At 52.7% G+C, this 10,146-nt stretch overlaps 1 long non-coding RNA gene across 1 annotated transcript; it reads left to right on the top strand.

Annotated features, from left to right (window-relative positions):
- The first annotated feature begins 1,496 nt into the window (after positions 1 to 1,496).
- LOC143694614 (uncharacterized) lies at positions 1,497 to 8,197 on the top strand. The gene is made up of 2 exons (XR_013183184.1): positions 1,497 to 1,937; positions 7,811 to 8,197. It is a non-coding gene; the product is annotated as an uncharacterized LOC143694614 (long non-coding RNA).
- Positions 8,198 to 10,146: the final 1,949 nt, after the last annotated feature.

The following is a 10,146-nucleotide window of genomic DNA, read 5'->3' on the forward strand; positions in this document are numbered from 1 at the left end:
TGAAACAACGGGGGGAAGGCTGGGGACACAAAGGCACAGCATTGCCATGTGCCATTCTCCTGCTGAAGGAGCCACCTCTTGCTTTGGTGTGGTCACCATCAAATGTTCGGGGTCACAGGATTCCCTCTGGAGTGGCAGCGTTGGCCTTGGAAGGCTGAGGACCTGCAGGAATTACTTCAGCTTTAACAAAACAAATTGCCTTTATGCTTTGGGCTGGAACAATGTGTTGGAGCCTGAGGGGGTGTTAGATTTTGCAGGCTGCCAGATGTACAGGGGACTGGCCCTGGGCAGAGGGGAATGGATGTGCTTTATCTGGATCAGTGCCTTCTTAGAGGTGTGTTTAAAGCTGCTTTTCTGGCAGGACTGGCTCAGTAGAAAGCACAGTCCAACGGGTAGGTGACTGAGGTGGGCTGTTGTTATGAATGAGGTCCCTATATGTCTAATTTAATAAACCAACATTAGAATTTAGCAGCAATTTTATATGAAATCATGCAATCAAATATAATCAAGCAGATACAAAATAATTTGGCAGTGGTTTGGATAAAGCATAAGCAAAACCAGTCAGGATCCCGGGGGGTTTTCTCACCCTGCCTCCCATTCAAAAGATAAAGAATGCAAAGACAACTCTAGACTGGATGCTAATACATATTCATCAATAATTTTCTGTCAATCAGTTTTCAATCAACGTATTTTTGATTCTTGAAATCTCTGTCACTGTACTGCACAGTGCATGTGCAGTATATTGTTTCTAAGGGGTCTTTTGGTTTTGGTGGTCACTTCCCACGAAGGCTTCTCCTCATCATCACTGTCCTTTGAACAACCCCCACAAGCTGCACATGCACCCCAAGTCTTGTGTTATCAAAGCCAGCATTATATTTCAAAAAGAAGCCTTATTATTTCATAGATACCTGGAATCATCCCAATTTTGTCCATTTCAAGGCCGATTCTTTTATTATCCTGAGGCCTATTGCCTTTTGGGATGTTACTTATCTCAAACTGCATCCTGCATCCTGTTTTCTCATGAACATCTGAAAACATCTCTTTTGTGACACTAATTCCGTGTCCTTTTCCTCTCTTACTTTTTAACAAATATTTTCTAAAATATTTAAAATATAGTTACAAGTGTTAGCACAAATCAGATTGATCTATCACACTGTTGAGCAAGAAATTGGCAGCAAGAGCCATGTAACACACTGGTTAAGGATTGCCTAGACAGAGCAGGGGAGAGTTTTCTCCAAGCAATGCCTCTGCTCCAGAATAATTTGCTGTTGTTTTGGGCCTGTGGGTCTGCCTCGGTGGCGGTGGTGGTCCCCGGCCTGTGTTGTTGAAACCGTCGCCCTTCCTCGGCCTTAAGCCGGTGACCCACGTTGTGGCGGGCAGAAGTTTTTGGCCTAGTTTTCTATTTTTTTTTTTTTTACGGGCCTAGCACCCGACAGAGAGCCCCCCCGGACTGGTCCTGGGCAAGGAGGCGGCGCCTCGCCTACCTCGGTGTCCTAGGGTGACGTTATGATGCTTGTATCCCCATTCATGTGTTCTGTTAATATTGGATATTATGTTCTGTACCTTTAAGACCGGCTCTGAAGAGGGAAAGTTTTGTTTTGGTTTTCTTATCAGCCTGGCGGGACACGGAGACTGCGGCTTTTGCTTTTGCTGCTTTTGCTTTTTGCTTTTGCTCTCTCGCTCTTGCTCGCTTTGCTTCTGCTTGCTTTTGCTCTTTAGCTAATTCAGCTAAACTGTCCAATTTCTTCCTGGACGGTTTCTCCTTTCCTTTTTCTGATCACTTCGAACCTGCTCCGGACTGGGACCTGAGAAACACCAAGATCCTGCACCTTCTGGCCTGCAGCAGCAGCCCCAGCGCCGGAGGGACTGAGACCAGAGTGACCACCCCCAGAGAGACTTTCTGAATTTATCATCTTTTTTCAGAGTGGTGTCATCCGGTATTGTTCATTTTGTGTGCTGGGGGGTGCTGTGCTTGTTAAATAAACAGGTTCTTTCCACTCCTCTCCGAGAAATCCTTCCCGAACCGGTTGGGGGGAGGGGCTGTGTGGGTTTGCTAACTGGAGGAGCCCTAATTTGGAGATTCTCCTCCAAATTTGCCCTAAACCTCGACAAATTTTGGCGCCCAACGCGGGGCTCGAGAGAGTGAGTGGAAAAAGCCTGTTTTGTGGGTATTTTGGTTGCCATTACTCTCTGTTTGAAGCAGCTAATAGCCATGCTTTTTGAATTCATGATGAGTGTTGGGATGAAGGCTTGCATGTGCTTCTGGTCCCTAGGGTTTTTCGAGATTTTAATACTTCTGTGGTCCCTAGGTTTATTTTCCTACCCTGAAATAGTTCTAGCATTGTCCCTCATACGTAGTTTTTACAGCAGAGGGGCAGTGACCAGAATAGCTATCCTGCTGGGCTTGATGGCAATGATGTGCAAGAAGTTTATAAACATCTTGGGGTCTGCTCCAGGTATGAATGGTTCTTGGCTATGGTTATTCATCCAGTTTGTTAGAGGAGGAGCAGCAGGGAATGAGGCTTTTCAGCCTTTGGTTTCCTTCCTCTCCTATGAATCGGTTGCATCAGTAGTAAAGGATGTTCAGTTTCCCCTGAATGTTAGAGAAACCATCTTTCTTGTATTCAATCTGGTAACCTTCCTCTATACAGTCTGCTGTCTCTCCAGAATGAGGGCTGAGATTTCTAGACGGGCTGATGAGACCCCTGACTTAGGAGTAGACCCAGGTGTGAAACATCCTGAGTGGTGTGGGAAATGGGAGGAAATGGGCCACATCCTGAAGGAATTCTCCGACCCTATAGTCTGGGATTTTCCCCATAAACAAATTCAGAACCCAGCTGAGGTGGGGAAATATCTGAAAGAGAAATACCAGGATGAGCCTAAGGAGAGAAAGGTCATTGCAGTGAGCTGGGCCCTGGCATATGCTTATCGCACTCTGTTGGAGACTGTAGGACAGCAGACGGAGGCAGGGGGGCAGGGAGATAAATCAGCTATCCCAGTCACTCAGGCTGCAGCCAACACCACAGGCTCAAAGCCAGCAGCCAAACCAGATAGTGAGCCTATGCCAGCAGCTAAACCAATGGCTGTTGCTACCAGTACCAGAAGTGGGAAATGCACAGACAAGACCAATCGACCAGTGGATGATGATGATGATGATGATGCAGCAGAAGGAACCTCAATGCCTCCTGACATAAAATCAGGAGTCAAAGCAGCAGGTGCAAGACCAGATGCAAATATTGAGTCCCTTTCCCTGAAGGACCTTCGTGGCTTACGGAAGGATTACACCCGACGACCTGATGAATCCATAATTAGTTGGTTAGTCCGTCTCTGGGATGCTGCAGGCGAGGCTACAATTCTGGATGGCACGGAAGCAAGGCATTTGGGATCCCTGTCACATGATCCTGTCATTGACCAAGGAATGATGAGGGGGGCAAACCCTCAGAGCCTCTGGGCACGGGTCTTGGAAAGTGTTGCACAAAGATACCTGTGTGCAGATGATCTTTATATGCAACAGACACAGTGGAAGACCATAGAGCAAGGGATCCAACGCCTGAGAGAGATGGCAGTGGCAGAGATTATCTTCTCAGATGATGTGACAACTAGGAACCCAGACTTGGTGCCATGCACGTCTGTGATGTGGCGGAAACTTGTGCGACTTGGGCCACACGAATATGCTTCTGCCCTAGCCATAATGAAGCGGGATGAGAGGGACGAGACTGTGCTGGATATGGCAAGGAAGCTCCGAGCATATGCAGATGCTGTGCATGGCCCAACACATGCCAGAATTGCAGCGGTAGAAACACGTCTGCAGAACTTAGAGGATAAGATAGAGGAGAATCATAAGAAGCTCAGAGAGGAGATTAAAGAAGACCTTCTCCAAATCTCGGCAGTACAGATCAGAGGTTCTGGTATCCAAGGCAGACGTTCCCCAGATGGCCAGAGAAGGTACACCCCACGAACAGAGCTGTGGTTCTACCTGCGTGACTGTGGAGAAAATATGAGGAGGTGGGATGGAAAACCTACTGCTGTTCTGGCACGACGGGTGCGTGAATTGAAGGAAGCCACCAGGAAGAAAGCAGCTCCAGTTGCCCGTAGCCGAACCGCCAGGTATGATGCTGATGATGCCATGTCTGATCCCCTTGAAGGAACATCTAAGACATATGCCCAGGGAAAGAAGGATAACCAGGCTTAGAGGGGCCCTGCCTCTAGCCAGGTAGAGGCCAGGGAAAATCGTGTTTTCTGGTCTGTGTGGATTCGTTGGCCTGGCACATCGGAACCACAAGAGTATAAAGCTTTGGTTGATACTGGCGCACAATGTACATTAATTCCGTCGAGACATGTGGGGACAGAGTCTGTTTCTATTGCTGGTGTGACAGGGGGATCCCAGGATTTCACTTTGGTGGAAGCTGATGTGAGCCTCACTGGGAATGAGTGGAAGAAACATCCTATTGTGACTGGCCCAGAGGCCCCATGTATTTTGGGCATAGACTACCTTCGAAGTGGGTATTTCAAAGACCCAAAAGGACTCAAGTGGGCATTTGGGATAGCTGCTGTAGAGACAGAGGGCATCCAGCAATTGAACACCTTGCCTGGGCTGTCTGAGAATCCATCTGCAGTAGGATGTCTGATGGGAGAAGATCAACGAGTGCCAATTGCCACCTCCATAGTGCATCGACGACAGTATAGAACCACTCGAGATGCTGTGATCCCCATCCATAAGATGATCCGAGAGCTGGAGAGCCAAGGGGTGGTCAGCAAGACCCACTCACCCTTCAACAGCCCCATTTGGCCTGTGCGAAAATCTGAAGGAGAATGGAGATTGACTGTGGACTACCGTGCATTGAATGAGGTGACTCCACCACTGAGTGCTGCCGTGCCAGACATATTAGAGCTCCAGTACGAGCTTGAGTCCAAGGCAGCGAGGTGGTACGCCACTATAGACATTGCCAATGCATTTTTCTCCATTCCTCTGGCAGCAGAATGCAGGCCTCAGTTTGCTTTCACATGGAGGGGAGTGCAGTATACCTGGAACCGACTGCCCCAGGGGTGGAAGCACAGTCCCACCATCTGCCATGGACTGATCCAGACTGCACTAGAAAGGGGTGAGGCTCCAGAACATCTGCAATATATTGATGACATCATTGTGTGGGGGAACACAGCTGCGGAAGTGTTTGAGAAAGGAAAGGAAATCATCCAAATCCTCCTGGGAGCTGGTTTCGCCATTAAAAAGAGCAAAGTAAAGGGACCAGCTCGTGAGATTCAGTTCCTGGGAGTGAAGTGGCAAGATGGACGGCGTCAGATTCCTACAGACGTCATCAACAAGATCACAGCAATGTCTCCACCCACCAATAAGAAAGAGACACAGGCTTTCCTAGGTGCCATAGGCTTTTGGAGGATGCACATTCCTGAGTATAGTCAGATCGTGAGCCCTCTTTACCTGGTCACCCGCAAGAAGAACACTTTCCACTGGGGCCCTGAGCAGCAACAGGCCTTTGTCCAGATCAAGCAGGAGATAGCTCATGCAGTAGCTCTTGGCCCAGTTAGGACAGGACCAGATGTGAAGAACATGCTCTACTCTGCAGCTGGGAACCATGGCTTGTCCTGGAGCCTTTGGCAGAAGGTGCCTGGGGAGACTCGGGGTCGACCACTGGGATTTTGGAGTCGAGGCTACAGAGGCTCTGAGGCCAACTACACTCCCACAGAGAAGGAAATCTTGGCTGCCTATGAAGGAGTCCAAGCCGCCTCAGAGGTGATTGGTACAGAAGCGCAACTCCTCCTGGCACCCCGACTACCGGTGCTGGGGTGGATGTTCAAAGGCAAGGTTCCTTCCACTCACCATGCCACCAGTGCCACATGGAGCAAGTGGATTGCTCTTATCACTCAGCGCGCCCATATAGGTAAACTAAATCGCCCTGGGATTTTGGAGGTAATTACAAATTGGCCCGAAGGTGAGAATCTTGGTGTCACAGATGAAGAACAAGAACCAGTGACACGGGCTGAAGAGGCTCCTCCATATAACCAACTACCCCCAGAGGAAACACGCTATGCTCTTTTCACTGACGGTTCCTGTCGCATCTTAGGGATGAACCGGAAGTGGAAAGCAGCCGTATGGAGCCCCACACGACAGGTTGCACAAGCTACTGAAGGAGAAGGTGGATCAAGTCAACTTGCAGAACTCAAAGCCGTTCAACTGGCCCTGGACATTGCAGAAAGAGAGAAATGGCCAAAGCTCTACCTCTACACTGATTCATGGATGGTAGCCAATGCTCTGTGGGGATGGCTGGAGAGGTGGAAAAAGGCTAACTGGCAGCGTAGAGGAAAACCAATTTGGGCTGCTGATGAGTGGAAAGACATTGCTACCAGGATAGGGAGGCTACCTGTGAAAGTCCGCCATGTAGATGCCCATGTCCCCAAGAGTAGAGCCAATGAGGAGCACCAAAACAATGAGCAGGTAGACCAGGCAGCAAAGATAGGGGTGTCAAAGATAGACCTAGATTGGGAACACAAGGGAGAGTTATTCCTAGCTCGATGGGCCCATGATGCCTCAGGCCATCAGGGCAGAGATGCCACCTATAAGTGGGCAAGAGACCGAGGGGTGGATTTAACCATGGACAGTATTTCACAGGTTATCCATGACTGTGAGACGTGTGCTGCCATCAAGCAGGCCAAGCGAGTGAAGCCCCTGTGGTACGGTGGGCGATGGTCCAAGTACAAGTATGGGGAGGCCTGGCAGATAGACTACATCACACTGCCCCAGACACGCCAGGGCAAGCGCTACGTGCTGACCATGGTGGAAGCCACCACTGGATGGTTGGAAACCTACCCTGTGTCTCATGCTACTGCCCGGAACACCATCCTGGGCCTGGAAAAGCAAATCCTGTGGAGACATGGTACCCCTGAGAGGATTGAGTCAGACAATGGGACTCATTTCAAGAACAGCCTTATCAGCACCTGGGCTAGCGAACATGGCATTGAGTGGGTGTACCATATCCCCTACCATGCACCAGCTGCAGGCAAAGTGGAGAGGTACAATGGACTACTAAAAACCCAGCTAAAAGCTTTGGGTGGGGGATCTTTCAAAAATTGGGAGCAGCATTTAGCAAAGGCCACCTGGTTAGTTAACACCCGAGGTTCCACCAACCGAGCAGGTCCTGCCCAGTCTGAGTCCCTGAATGTAATAGATGGAGATAAAGTCCCCGTGGTACGTGTCAGAGGTTTGTTAGGGAAGAATGTGTGGGTCAATTCTGCCTTGAGTACAGACAAACCCATTCGTGGGGTTGTCTTTGCTCAGGGACCAGGTTGCACATGGTGGATAATGCAAAGAGATGGAACAACACGATGTGTACCACAGGGAGATCTGATTGTGGGGTGAGAAAACCATACAGACATGAGATAGAAGGAAATGTGTAAGTGTTGAAAGTCTGGGCAAGTGGGAGATGGAGAAGGAGATGGGCAAGTGTCGAAGGTCTGAGCAAGTGATAGATGGAGCTTTGAGTGAGTAAGGTGAAAGGGGTGAAATCCTGCCGTTCTGTAGTATAGGGCATGGATTCAGTGGTCCAGTGTGGGGATGTGATGAGGACATAATGAGTGTTGCTTGTAAATTGTGGGGGAGCAGATGAAAATTTTGTATGAATAAATGCATGATGTGTGGTAGTATGTTGATGATATGGGGATAAGGGGTGGAATGTCCTAGGGTGACGTTATGATGCTTGTATCCCCATTCATGTGTTCTGTTAATATTGGATATTATGTTCTGTACCTTTAAGACCGGCTCTGAAGAGGGAAAGTTTTGTTTTGGTTTTCTTATCAGCCTGGCGGGACACGGAGACTGCGGCTTTTGCTTTTGCTGCTTTTGCTTTTTGCTTTTGCTCTCTCGCTCTTGCTCGCTTTGCTTCTGCTTGCTTTTGCTCTTTAGCTAATTCAGCTAAACTGTCCAATTTCTTCCTGGACGGTTTCTCCTTTCCTTTTTCTGATCACTTCGAACCTGCTCCGGACTGGGACCTGAGAAACACCAAGATCCTGCACCTTCTGGCCTGCAGCAGCAGCCCCAGCGCCGGAGGGACTGAGACCAGAGTGACCACCCCCAGAGAGACTTTCTGAATTTATCATCTTTTTTCAGAGTGGTGTCATCCGGTATTGTTCATTTTGTGTGCTGGGGGGTGCTGTGCTTGTTAAATAAACAGGTTCTTTCCACTCCTCTCCGAGAAATCCTTCCCGAACCGGTTGGGGGGAGGGGCTGTGTGGGTTTGCTAACTGGAGGAGCCCTAATTTGGAGATTCTCCTCCAAATTTGCCCTAAACCTCGACACTCGGTCATGGCCGGATCGACTGAGCTGCTTATGCCGGGCGGGCCGGGTTTAACCGCGCCGGGTCCGTTGCTTTTTGTTGAGGCGGGCGGAGTTGGGGGGGGCACCCGCCAGGCCTCCGCGGGCCTTTTTATTTTTCTCTCGCGGCCCTAAGCCGCGGCATCGAGAAGCGTTGCGACGAAGGCGCGAGCGGTATGCTGGTGGGTCCGTCGTGGGGAGGCAGTGAGGCGCGTACCTCCCCCCCGGGCCCCCGGGTCGTTGTGAACGCATCTCCGTGTGCCTTTTTTGTCATGCCGTCCCCCAGCGTTTTTTTCCGGAAGGGAAAGCCAACCGCCGCAAGGCCGGGTGAAAGCCGGTGGCCCGTGGCGCCAGGTCGGTGGAACTTTTTTTCGCACGCTCGGCCGGGTTCCCCAGGTCGGAAGGGGGGCATGGGGGCTGCCGAGTCCCCCCCTGGCCTGGCGGGGGCCAGTCCAGTCCCACCGTTGCGTAGCCGAAAGGGAAGCCGTTGTTGGCCGCGGCCGGGTGGCGGCACCCCCCGCGCTCCTTTCCTGCCGCGAGCGATCCGATCCGCAGGTGGGCTGGGCGGCCGTGGCTGTTGTCCCAGGACCATGGCTGTGGGGCCCTTGTCACCATTGGCGCAGCTCCTTCCCAGAGCCGCCCCTGATCGATGTGGCTTTTCGGGTGGTGTCGGAGAGGGCCCCCGGCGGGCCGGCTCTTCTTCCAAGGCTTCTCTGTCACGGGGAAGCCACGGCGGGGGGGGTCCGGTGCTCAGGCAGGGCAGTCTCCTTTCCAATTCGCTTCCCATCGCAGGTGAGGTGTCGCCCCTCCCGATGGCCTGGGGAAGGGCGTCTTTACCGTCCCGAGCTGTGTGACGGCCGCGTGGCCCCGTGAGTCTTCAGGTGTCCTTAAAAAACCACACGTGGTGCCAGTGCCAGCCCAGGTCCGGGAAGCGCCCGTGCGGGTGCCAGCCGCAAGCAGCTCCGGGCGGCGGCGTGGCTAGAGCCGGGCCACGAGAAGGGAGAGAGGCGAGAGAGAAAGAGAGGGCGAAAGTGCCCGTCCACCCATCGGGTTCGGGCACTTTCGCCCTCTCTCTTTTCACCTGGGACGTGGGTGGAACAGAGCCCGGTCCGCGCGCTCCTTTGCCGTTCCGCCACCTGCTGCAGAGCAAGCTGCCCCGGCTAAAAAGCAGCTTCGGTGTCCAGGCCGCGCCCGCCTCGTCAGGTCACTGCCTCCTCTAGAACGTCTGCTGCTTTCTGCGTGGCCCGGTGGGGGGACGTGCCAGGACAGGGTTCGCTCCCTGTGAGCAGGGCCCCACTTGGCCCAACCTCGCCGGCGGCCGGTCGCTCACCCGCGACCTTTCGGCGGGCGGGTTTTCCTCGGCTTTGGTGGGGGGGCGGGTCAGCCCCCGCCGAGCCCCGTTCCGCGCGCCGCGCACGTCATTTCGAGCACGAGGCCGAGTCTCGAACTGGGGCGTGGGCCCCTGGGAAAAAAGCGAGAGAGAGAGAGAGAGAGACGAAGCCTCGCGCTTCAACCGAGTGGCGAAAAGCTGCGCAGTGGTCCCGGATCCTTGCCCGCAGTGTCACGGGAAGGGCCGGCCGCCAGGGTCGGCCCTCGCGCGTGGCGCTGTTTTCTGCCCCAGGAACCGCCGGGCCGCGAAGTGGCCGGCCGCCGCCCCTGCCGCCAGCGCCCGTCGCCGCCACGCCGCCACCCACCGCCGTGTCTTCATCCTTAAATGCGCTCCCGCGGGTTGGAGCGGCGAAAGAAGCCTGGGGCGGTCAGGGTTTGGCGCGGGGCGAGTTCGTTGGCGGGCCAGGCACGTCCGGGCGTGCCGTCCGGGCGCT

Source organism: Agelaius phoeniceus, chromosome 8 (genome assembly GCF_051311805.1).
Source record: "Agelaius phoeniceus isolate bAgePho1 chromosome 8, bAgePho1.hap1, whole genome shotgun sequence".
Lineage (NCBI taxonomy): Eukaryota > Metazoa > Chordata > Aves > Passeriformes > Icteridae > Agelaius > Agelaius phoeniceus.